The 12,430-nt window shown below is 49.2% G+C and overlaps 1 pseudogene; it reads right to left on the reverse strand.

Annotated features, from left to right (window-relative positions):
- Positions 1–702: 702 nt before the first annotated feature.
- LOC144102500 (uncharacterized) lies at positions 703–1,872 on the reverse strand (annotated as a pseudogene).
- Positions 1,873–12,430: the final 10,558 nt, after the last annotated feature.

Consider the following 12,430-nt stretch of genomic DNA (forward strand, 5'->3'; position numbering starts at 1 on the left):
TCACTAATTTCCCGCAAGTAAGTCATGGAGGAGAAACTTTCAGGATGGCTTGTTAATACTAAATCTAAAATATTTGCAGTGTCGTTTACTACACGCGTAGGTTCTAGTACAAGTTGGGCAAGAATAAAATTCGAACAGATATCAAGAAATTCTCTTGTATCCGCTCGATTATCTATGGAGTGCACCGGGTTATGCCAGTTAATAGTCGGGTAATTAAAATCCCCGAAGAGGAGAATGTGAGCGTTGGGATACCGCGAGGTTAATTTAGACAAGGTTGCGTTCAGCTGGCGGCAAAAATGGGGAGTGTTGTGTGGCGGCCTGTAGCAGACACCCAGCAGCACGAAATGTGGTGCGGATCGCCAGATAAGCCAAATTAATTTAAGGTCGGATGAAATGTTTAAAGCAGTGCATGATAAGTGGTTGCTTGCCGCAATCAGAACACCACCACCACGTGCGTTTTTACGATCTGAACGAAAGAGAGAAAAATTAGGCAGATCAGCAAGCACCTCGCTCCCTAATGTCATTTGTTAGCCACGTTTCAGTTAATATAAGCAAGTTGCTATCAGATGATAACACCAGGTTTGACACGAGTTCTCGCTTCGGGATGAAACTGCGTATATTGGTAAAGATTGCCGAAGACGTAAGATTAGGACGAGGACATGTTTGGGAACGGTGTAGTGCCGACTTGCGTCGCCGTGGTGGCTAGAAGATTTCTTTTACTGTTTGCTCAGACTCATAAAAAAAATAGCGTTTGGGGCCTATATGGAGGGTTTTGTACCGCAAAGAAAATTTAGTTGTTTTTGATTTGGCAAACGCGACAAGTTGCTTTCTTATATTTTGAACTCGGCGGGAGAAATCTTCACCAATGCTGAAATCAGTATCTTTTAGTTTGGGACCATTTGAGAGGATCATTTGTTTAGTCTTAAAAGACGCAAACTTTACAATTATGGGACGCTGGCGTTCTGTGTTGTGACGCCCAAGACGGTGTGCACGTTCGATATCTTTACTATCTAACGACAAATCGAGCTGATCGGAGCAGTGGCGGATTATGGCTTCTTCGGAATCGGCAAATGACTCGGATGGTGTAGGATCGGAAAGGCCGTAAAAAATCAGATTGCATCTTCGTCAGCGGTTTTCGGCGTCATCAAATTGGGCTTCCAGATCCCGCACCAGTTGAGTAGCCTTTTCTGTGTTGCATTGCATACATTCGACATCTGTTTTCAAAGTAGCCAGGTTCTGGTAGTGGCTCTCTAAATCGGCAATCCTCTGAATTAGATCTTTAATGGTTTTCTCTGTAGTTGTTAACTTGTTTTTGATGTCTTGGACGTCACTAATTATTGTAGCCTGACCTGAGGACAACTTCTTCAATTCAGCAAGTACTGCCTCTGCACTGGCAGGTGCCGGATTCGTTTCTATGTCACCGGACAATAGTAGCAAGATGCGAATCGTTTCTAAACATTCAATAGCAACATCGACACAACACTGTGGGCTCGGAAGCTGCACCAGGCAGTAATTACTAGTTTTCTTAGCAAATAAGGCGTATGGGTTACTGACCTGCATTATGAGCAGAAGCGGATTAGTGGTCTGCTTCATGGTACAGCCACCAAGCCCACAGAGCGCAGCCGGTGATTGCCGCTCTTTTATACACGGTGTGCCAGGTGCCGTCGATGACGATGGGTGTGTCCAAGGTTCCGGAAGTGTCCAGGGTTCCAGCGATGACGCTGGCAGGTCTGAAGCGCTGATGGCGTTGAGACAACGGACATGCGTATCACTGCAGGGGTATCCAGGCAGGTCTGACGGCGCGCATTCCACCCTAGCCGAAACCAGGGCGGGAAGCAGCGCGTGTGTGACGACTGCTGCGAGCACCTGCATTATGAGCAGAAGCGGATTAGTGGTCTGCTTCATGGTACAACCACCAAGCCCACTCTCCTAATTTCCCACTTTGCAATCTGCATTAATAAGGAATGGGATATGCACTGTGCAAAGGAATCCCCCTTCCTTCGAAGAGCTGCCTATACATCCTCTTCATTAAAGGGACGAGGCGCAACACAGGCTCTCATACTTCTCCACTGGCGATCACCGACAGAGCGCCTGTGCTGAAAGGGAGCTCAGCAGGAAGAGAACATCCCTCAAATCTCCGGATCGGGTGCCTCTCGATCCGATCATTTAAAGAAAGGTCGCTGCCCAAGGACGAAAACACATTGAACAATGTATGTGTTTTTCGTCACAGCAAAAAGATAAGAGGAGCCACATGTACCTTGTCTCTTGGCGTTCGCCAACCACAGCTGCTCATCGATGGAAGGAGGCGTCACAAGGATAGCCTTGTCCTCAGGGATACCGCAGCCCTGTAGAGGATTGCAGTATTTAAACTGATATAATGATGAAATAAATTGGCTTATTTCAGAAGGGAGGATTATATACTCCCAAAAAGCTTCGTCTGCAAATAAGCAGGGGCAGTGCGCACGTTTTCTTTTTTTTTTACGGACGCCACGACGCGATACCGCAAAACGAAAGCGACGACGGGTCGAAGCGACGTAGAATCGTTCCAACGTCTTCCTTGTGCTGTGTTCCGTAGTGTCGATTGTAAACCAAGATGAACTTCAACCAACTATTCCAAAAACAAGAAGCACGAAAGTTTTTCCCATAATACGGTGTTGTGCCTTCTTCATCCGCTAGTTTAAATATGGCAGGCATCCCAGCGCACGTATATCAAATGCCGTCTGATGTCGACGTAGATGGAATTGCGTGTCCATTCTCTATGCCTGAGTTGTTGGCTGCAATTGATGATGCGAAACAGAAAACAGCGCCCGGCCCGGACAATGTTCAGTACGAGGTGTACAAGAACCTGAGTAGCGCTGCACTCCTTCAACTGCTTGACACTATAAACAAAGTATGGTTGGATTTCGTAGTGCCCGAGAGCTGGAAATCCACTGTCGTGATTCCTATCCCGAAATCAATAAAGCTTCCGACGGACCTTGCCAACTTGCGACCTATCTCCTTGACTCCTGCGCTGTGCAAGCTGGCGGAGAAAATGCCAGCCACACGATTGTCATGGTGGCTAGAGCAGCACGATTTTTATCACCCAGCACAAATAGGCTTTCGTCCATATATTGGTACAGAGGACGTGTTGGCTGTCTTAGCATCTGCAGTTTTGTCATCTACCCGCAGCCGCAATGTGCGCACTGTTTTAGCAATGGACGCTGAAAAGGCCTATGACAACAACAGTCATGCAGCCATTCTGAACTCCGCTGACATGCTTCATCTCCCTCTGAAAGTGCGTAGTTTTGTCCAATCATGTATGGAACGCAGAAAATTTGCAATACGCCTCAGCGGGAATGCGGTCGGATCATTTGTTCCTCTGCGTCGTGTCCCAGGGATCTGTATTGTCGCCGACGCTATTTGATATTGCTTTCATCCCGCTGGTTTGGCGCTTACATGACATCCGTGACATAAAATTTCTTCAGTACGCTGACGACATCACGGTGTGGAGTACTCACCAAGATATCCGTACTCAGGAGGCTGCCCTGCAATCTGCCTTGGATGTAACCTGTAATTACGCATCATCCACCGGACTTCAGCTATCCGTGCATATAACAACACACACGTCAGCCGGTAACAGCTGGGGACGCCGTAAACTTGCTGCAAGTCCAATCCGTCTTTGTCTATCGGGCACCCCACTACAGGAAAGTCCGGGTGTAAAAATCCTTGCCTTAATGATTCACCAATAAGGATCAGCGACTGCATGGCTTTCTGGGGCAAAAAGCAAGCAATTCAGACTTTGGGTTTGATTAGAAGAATTGCCCCTAAAACTGGTGGCGCAAGCTCGTTCGTTGCACGGCAATAGGTGAGGGCTGTTCTGCAGCCACGTATTGTTTATCAAGCCCAGTTTCAACATCTCACAAGAGCCCAATGGGATCGCCTTGAAGCCGTGAACCGAGAGGCTATGAGGACCATTACGTGCCTTCCACGCATCACACCGGTCATAGCTTTACAAGAGAATGCGCAGCTCAATACCATTGATGAGCTGGTGCAGCAGCGCCCTGAAGCGCGCAGCTATAAGGCCTGTCTATCGCACTGCACGCATGCACTGAGGACTTATGCAACGTCAGACTCCATTCTTCATCCGCCAACGCCAGTTCTTCCCCCATGGAAGTTTGTCCAGCTCAGCAACAACAAGCCAACACATAATCGCCGGCCAACATCTCCTCATTCGGCATCGTTGCTTCGCCAGAAATTTGAGGAACAAGATGCTTGCCTGCCTGAAGGATCCATTGTTGTCTACGTAGACGTAAGCATACAAGACATCAAAGCAACAACAGCTATCTACTGCTCGTGCAGACCTGCCCTGAATCAGACCTCTTGGTTTCAGCTTACGGAACACCCTTCGTCCTTTTGTGCTGAGCTCGTTGCAGTTCAAGAAGCACTCTGCTCCGTGATCGACATAACTACGCTCCCTGCTGCCCGCGTTGTCATCCGCACTGACGCCCTTCAAGTTGTCCAGTGGCTACGACGTGTTAGCCGCTGTACAGCGATATGTCAGGACATCCACCGGCTCGCGGCACGCATTCCGCAGCCAGTACGTATTGAGTGGGTCCCACGGGATCTGCTGACCTATCAAAGCTAGGCAGATTTAGCGACCCACCTTGCGAATACAAACTCATCACCGCCTCGGCTCCTTCATTTGGGCAATTTTACTCTCCTCTCATCAAGAAAGGAACTCCTCCGGCGCCCCACATGTGCTCTCATCACTCCGTGTGGGGTAACCCTTCCCCGCGGTCTTACCCGTGCAGAGGAGGTTGCGCTTAGGAGGATCCGGGTCAGGGTTACCCTCACACCAGCCATCACTCAGAAGTGGCCTCAGTACCGAGAGTTGTTTCCTCGGCCAGGGTGTCCGATATGTAAAGACGAGGACATTGAGGCCGACATTCATCACTTGCTGTGGGACTGCCTAGCTCTCAAGCCTACAAGGATCCGGCACCTGAAGGTAGCGGGTCTTAGAGCAAGGAACCCTGCTTCATACATTGCCTGGACGCAGGGACCGTACCATCGTTCTCTACTGGACTTCATCAAATCAGCTAACCTTTTTTCCATTCATTTGATCTCTACTACATCATTCATCACACCTTCACCTATCATTGCTGCCCTGGGGCAATAAATTTCGCTTCAAAAAAAGCCCTCTGTTAACGGCCGCGGAGTAAACGTCGCGCGCCAAGCTTTATGCATTGTCTGGAAAATGGATTATTACAGAAGGAAAGCATTGCAGTGCATCAAACAATACCTTCCGGTTATCGGCTTATTACGACGCTTAAAGCCTTAAAGGCAGCTTAAACAAATCGTTCTTCTAGCCACAGTACTGTTTTTTGGAAGCAGCTTTAAAGCCGGCCAAAGTGAGGCCCGCAGATAGTACAGTTTACAGGGACACAAACATTATGGCAACTACAAACGTCTGCAGGCAGCTTAGTAGGGCTTGAAATGACCTAGCATATGAGGACGGTTTCATGACTGTCTGAAGAATTTCACATTTATTACGTAGCTGTGTTAAACTCAATCTTCCTGATCACGCACACATCCCCAGGCAGAGCAGAATCGACTCTAGAAAATAACATTTTGTTCGGAAAGTATTGATGTGTAGAGCCACTGAGTGTTGGCACGGTTTGAAATATACTGCGTAGAAATATACGGTAAAGAGAAAGAAGGAAGATGGTTTTCTTTAACACACAAAGTAAACAAGGGAGGGGGAGCCTCGTGGTGCTTAGCCAACGTTTCGACGAAAGGGCTTGTCTGCGTATCGAAGGAGACACACAACCCCTTTTTAATATGTTTGTGTTGCATGTAAATAAACCTTTGCTGGGAAATTCTCCTGCAAGATTCTACTCGGCTTCTTCCCATCAGCTAGCATCCCCTGGCACCACGTCAAGAAGCTGATGAGGCCCCAATGCTATGCTTCTCTTTCCTGAACATCGCCAACTAGGGTCGTCTGTTGGCCGCTAGTAACGAACATCGCGTAACTCACTGGGAATATTTTAACTTGCAATTTTGCGAAAACTGGAGTGGTGGTGGTGGGACAGGTTTATTAAAACAGCCCTTATGTCGGAACTGAACATTCAGCGAATCCAAGGAGTATAGGGGACCTTTTATCAACTTCTGGCGTTGATGAATTCTAAATTATTAGTGTAATTATTTTATGTCTTAAAGATAATTGATAAAGCGGGGGAATCCTCGTGAAGGGCGCCCGCGGCCATGGGGTATGATATGGGCCTGCCCTGAACAAATGCCTGACTCGCGTCGCGTGACGACTGTCGCAGCAGCGTCCCGTATCCTGCTTTTAGTAGGGTGACATAGTCCCTCATGGCGAATGTGAGTGGCGCGCCTCTTTTGAGGATGCGGATGCGCTTCAGAGTTTCGTTTAATTCGCATGTGATGAGCGCTCTGCGTAGGCGGCCCTCCCCGATGAGGAGAGAGCGCCACTCGGCCTTTTCGCTCAACCTAGGGCACGGGTGAATCATTGCGTGCGCCGGGCCACTCAGCGCACGCTGTAGCAATGCGACGCTCTACGAGTCTCATAATGCTGGAGTCCATTCGCCACGTGCTCATACGTGGGGCGCACCCGCCCAAGTCCAGCGCTACTGACAGCGGTCAATAGTGGGAGATGCGCAGAGTGCCCCTGGGAAACGCAAGTACATCACAGGAGGCGACAAAACGTGCAAGTTCCGGGGGGGGGGGGGTGCAGAAACTCGTCCAGTCTACTGGCGGACTGTCCTCTTCCCCAGGTAGCCCCGAAGGTGTCGCCGTGCTCGGACACGAAAACGTCTCACATGCGAAACTGTGCACAGAGGTCCCGCAGCGACCGTGCGCCGGCGTAGGTGTGACCTCGCTCGGGGCCGCGCACATCTCCCGAGGGTCAAGCATACTATTAAAGTCGCCCGCCATATAAGTGGGGAAAGTAGCGATTCGAAAAACTGAGCAGAGTCGTTTCGCCGTGCCGGCGTGGCAAACCACGAACGCTCTGGCACGTCTGCCCTTTAGCACGAAATGCACGGCCAGCGAGCAGCCGTCGCCCCCCGGCGTGCTGTGTGCGCCACAGATAAGGGACTTGTTCAGGAATACTACACCGACACCGCACGAAGGGGGGTGTTTTTCAGTGAAAAGACAGCGGGTGTGAGGAAGCGGTTCTTGAAGTCGATGACATCATGCCAGGATTGGAAATTGCACTCTTGGAGGAAGAGAATGTCGACGACCTGAGCGCGGGCAAAGTGCATCACCTCCCCCTGTCTGTCGAGCAATCGGAGCCTCTGAAAATTCAGGAAGAGGAGGTGCCATGACGCAAAAGCAACCAGCTGAATTTCTGATAACAATCCTGAATGTCTCTCCCATTAGCGGAGTTACTCGCACGCCCGATTTTCTTTTTCACATGCACTACAGATACCAATGGGAGTTACAACTTGTCAGGGTCAGAGTTTTAACATAGAAAACCTCTTTTAATTCGACAGCTTTTCGAAATAGCCAAGGTCAAACTCTGGCAATGACCAGGGCCATGTTTGGAAATCATCACCGTGTCAGCCACGCTCAGTAATTGTTGGAAATCAATTTTTTTCCACATTGTCCTAGGTGAAATTTCTGTGTTCTGGGCGAAATTTTGAAATGACCCGGGCCAAATCTCAAGGTGGACATAGTGTCGGGAACCCTAAATTATGGTTGGACATCGGTTTCGGTCTAAGTTTCGTGGGTGGCTGGGCCAAAATTTGGGTGCAGCACGGGCCAAATTTGGAGGTCACCATCGTGTAGGGCGCGGACAAATCCGGAAGCGGCTGGGCCGGATTTAGAGGTTGCTATGTGCCATGTTTTTATTTTTACTTAACATGGCGTTGCTGTTGCCAGGCAACGGCACAAGAACCTTAAAACGAAGTGATGGTATTGTGGAAGAACATCCGCCTTGCGTTCGGCCTCGCATTCGGGAGGTGCTCGGTTCGACCCCCAGTGCTTCCTGGCACGCACCGCTTTTCTGATGGGTATATGATTTTCCCCAGCCTGGCGCTTGGCTTTTCTGGGGGAAATCCTCGTTAAAAGGGTGATTAGTGATCAGTGACGGTGATCCTTCCTGCCGTCAACCAACCCTCAATCCGGCTCATGAAATAAGAGCCCATTTGTAGCCCTTTTTCTTTGGTGTACATACCTGCAGCAGTCAGTGCATGCCTACAATGGCTTTCACGACGTTTTGGTGCCGGCCAGTCGCAAGAGCACTTTTCCAACACAGCATGCCAAAAGCAGATTCAAAACTGAGAATGGCACAACCCGCACAGCCGTATTACGGCAAAAAACACGATGAGGAGCAAGCTAAGCTACAGCATATTCCCAACCTGCAGCTGCTTCTACCTCAGGTTACGTCTCCCGGCATGTGCTCTTAAATGGCTCTGGTTGCAAGAGAAACACGTGACATACCAAGAATATTCTACGATCAAAAACTGGCAGTCGTATGCAAACCAACCATTGCTCAATGTTGGCAGCCATCACTAACTTCTTCCATCAATTCCATCGAAAAGCTAACGCTAATTACAGAGTAATTTAAAATTCCGTTTTCTTTCACTGCAATGTAAGAAGGGCCGGAGTAGGCAAGGAGAACATTAAACTTTGCAAAATGGAAACCGATCGTTGAACACATGAGCTTCGGTGCCGGTCGCGTGCATATACAATAGGGAACACGTTTATGAAGAACAATACAGACGGTCAAGGTTCAGCATATATGCTGCTGAAAGTGTGGAACCAATAACTCGTCCACCATCGTTATTGAATTAGTTGGTGTGCGTTCAACAAGTATGCTAAAGAAAGTAGTTACACCGAAAATACGCGCGAAAGCATGTGTTGAATCTTCGCCTTTTTTTCTGGTATATCAATGCGCGCGCAACCGCGTTTCTCGCTCATCACTTTCACACCTTCTCTCCACTTGACTCCAGCTGGCGTGACGCCCCCCTCCCATTGGCGACAGCAGGCGCGATGCTCCTTAGAACTAACTCGAGTTATTCTGTGTCTTCACACAAGATTCATTCTTGGTAATTACCCGTTAAGTAGTACTTTCGCATTTAAAGTCGTGGAGGTTCTACACCCGTTAGCATCCGTTGCACCCTGTCTGCTCACGCGAACGAATCGTCAACTCAGTAGAACTCTCCATGCCAGAATTTCACAGTGCCAAGATATGTGAGGGCTGAGATGACAGTGCCAAGCTACGCTTGTCACGTTTCGACGGGGGTATTGGGGATGGGAAGCCTCTGTAGTGATGAGGGCGTACTGGACGCCGGAGGCCTGTGAGGTGTTGTGGAGAAAACATGTGCATGAAAAAATAAAACATTGTTGTACCGAGGAAGCATCAGGGAACGTTGCATCCTGGTCATCCTTTATTCACCAGATCATAATTCATCACGCGCTAAGAGCAAGGAAGGGTGTAGCGGCAGAGATTGCAGGTCTGCAATAACTTTTTTCAGGGACGTGTCCACTCCAGATTCATCCTGATACCCGCCGCCATCGCGACGTTCCTGATTATCATGTCCACTGCGGCGGCAATTTTTTTTGCCTCGCTCTTCAGCGACCAAGGCAAGACCACGCTACCAGCCGCAGCCGAGAGGACCGCCGTCAAGGACACCGGTTGGGCCCACGTGAAGGAGTTAGGCAACGACTCCGCGGCATTCGCGGACGACACTGAGAATGAGACTGTTTCCACCGCTGACGACCCCGAAGCTTGCCGGGAGAGGTCTCGCAGCGGTCGCACCGAACGGCCGATTCATTTATATTCAGCCTAGTTTGTCATTTTCATGAATGGGAACTAGTTTTCGGTGGTATGTACATAAAAACAGTAAGTTTATTTTCCACGCCTGTAATTGGGAATCATACCCATGACTTCCATCAGGACGCCATTTCTCTATGACCTGAGCCTGAAGAATATCGCAAGTAAATATATTCATGACAACCACATAATGTTGTGGATTGCAGAGGGTTTGTGTTTGGGTACAGCAGTATTGGGGTTTTATTCCACAAGGTTGTTTTCGTTGCCCTGAATTAAAGCGGAGACCCTGGCAGCCCTGAGACCATTCTTGTTCCTGAAAATAACGTTTGAATACACATACTATAATAAAATTGCTCCAAAGATTCTCTTTCTGGTAACTTTAACGGACCGTTTCATTTAAAACTACCTTACAAAAACGCTCTTGCTTAAAATTTCCCGAAGTTCAGGGGTTATTCAATGGTATATCTGTTCTCAACTTAACTAAAGGGAGCGTCATAAAACTCAATATAAACAAAAATAATGAACTAAAGTGAATGTGCTCTTGTATCCCTCCTAATGTTTGCAGTTACAAACTGTGAAAGAAACTTTCCCCAGGGTGAGTGGTGCGTTCTACTGGTGTCGGTTAAGACGTTCGCTTTGCTTTCACCGATAGCTTCGCTGTTGATTGGCGGCTCTTGATAATGTTATCCAGATAGACCTGGGCTTTGAAGGTCACGTAGGCTAAGTTGCGTCAGCTGTTTACTGGGATCCAGAAGTGCTTGAAAAGGGCGACATTCATGACCGGGACACGAGCACTACAGCTGCCTTTGTTCCATATACGCCATCAGAACTGTGCATAACCAGTTGGTTTTTTCGGAAGGTTCAGTTGTCTGATAACCGCTGATAGAGTAGAATATTTATTCTGTATCATGCTAAACTAGCACGAAAATAAGCTCTGTGGTGGCCGATGACCAAGCAACTTATTTTCGTGCAAGTTTTGCATGATACCGAATAAACATTCTACGCTATCAGCGGTTATGAGACAACATAAGCATAAAAAAACAACTGGCTATGCGCGGTTTTGAGGGCGTATCATTGACAAAGGCTGCTGTAGTGCTTTGGTGGCCGATGATGCCACTAATCACGCACGCAACCTGTACACATTTCTTATTGTGTAAAAAGTTTGTGTATATTACCTCTCCCTCTATCCTCTCTTCTTGTCCCCTGACCTCTCATTTCATTTCTCCATACTGCCTGCTATCCTTTATTTTTGCTGCCCCAGCTCAGGTGGATCAGTATCGATGGCAGACGCCGGGGCAAGCAAGAACCTTATCCTTCCTTTTTATTATTATTTTAATAAACCATTGCTACTACTAAGTGGCTTACGAAACAAAACGCAAGAGGATCTGAGCGCTGAGGGTCAATTGACAAAGGTTGATGGTGGGGGAAACATTTATTGCCAAGCACTTACAGAGGGGGGAACCCCCTAACATGGCATGAGGCAACCCTTAGGGGGCTGCCCTTACGGGGCAAAGGACAGCCCTTGGAGGGCTATTTGCTTCAGGGCGTTAGTAATTAACCGGCGCTCGTCAGCAGCACCGGAGCTGGCCAGGAGAGTCCCAGTATTGCTCCGAAGTGGTTGGTGATGGAGGGTGTGGGAAGATAGGACATGTGAGAAGGACGTGAATAAAGTCTCCCGGTTTTACACAGACCTTACAGGAAGAGAGGAATTTATGGGGTAGCGATCTTGAAGGAGAATAGGGTAGGGAGCAGCTCGGGTCTGGAGTCGGCGCCAGTGGTAGGCCTGGGTTAAGGTCAGTGAGGGAGCCGATGGTGCGTAAACGCACCGGGTATCTCGGTATTAGGTAAGAATATCTTTGAACGTAATCAGACGCTCCTGGGATGGGGGCGGAGGTCCAACTTTGGCCTGGAATGTGAGACCTCGAGCAAGGGAGTGGACCTCCTCGTTACCCGGGATGCCGGCGTGTGAGGTGGTCAAGATAAGGGTGATGGGGTGGGTGCGTTGCCAGAAGCGTAGAAGTCGAGCCGCGGCGCGGAATATCAGACTTTTGGCGAAATTTTGTAGGGCGGATTTCGAGTCGGAGACAGTTTTGTTGGCAGACGTGGAGATGAGAGCGAGTGCAATGGCCGCTTCCTCTGCAATTTTCGATGAGTTTGTGGTGACGGATCCTGATGCGATTAGTCGGCCCTGATTATTAGCGACGGCAAGAACAATGCGGGAGCCCGACGAGTAAGCTGACGCGTTCACGTAGGCTACCTCGGAGCTCTTGCCACAGAGTTGTGCAGGCCTTTGGCGGGGGCTGCTCTGCGTTCTCCGTCGTGCTCGGGGTGTATGTTCTTTGGGATGGGAAGGATGATGAGATGGGAGCGTAGGGAACCCCCTCGCTAGGATGGGTGATCGGGGCGATGCCTAGCTGATAGAGTGGAGTGCGGCCTGCCGTGGTACTGGACAGGCGAGTCAGCTGCGCTTTCGGGTGGCTTCTGTCAGCTCCTCAAGCGTTTATATCGGTACCGAAGTTGAGATGCCGGGCAGTAGAGGAGCTGGGGGGTAGGCGGAGGGCGACCTTCGTGCAGCTCCTGAGGAGCGCGATGATGCGGTCCCGCTCCTTCAGCTTTAGGGAGAGGTAGGGAAATGAGTACGCCGTGCGGCTCGTG

This window comes from Amblyomma americanum, chromosome 8 (genome assembly GCF_052857255.1).
Source record: "Amblyomma americanum isolate KBUSLIRL-KWMA chromosome 8, ASM5285725v1, whole genome shotgun sequence".
Lineage (NCBI taxonomy): Eukaryota > Metazoa > Arthropoda > Arachnida > Ixodida > Ixodidae > Amblyomma > Amblyomma americanum.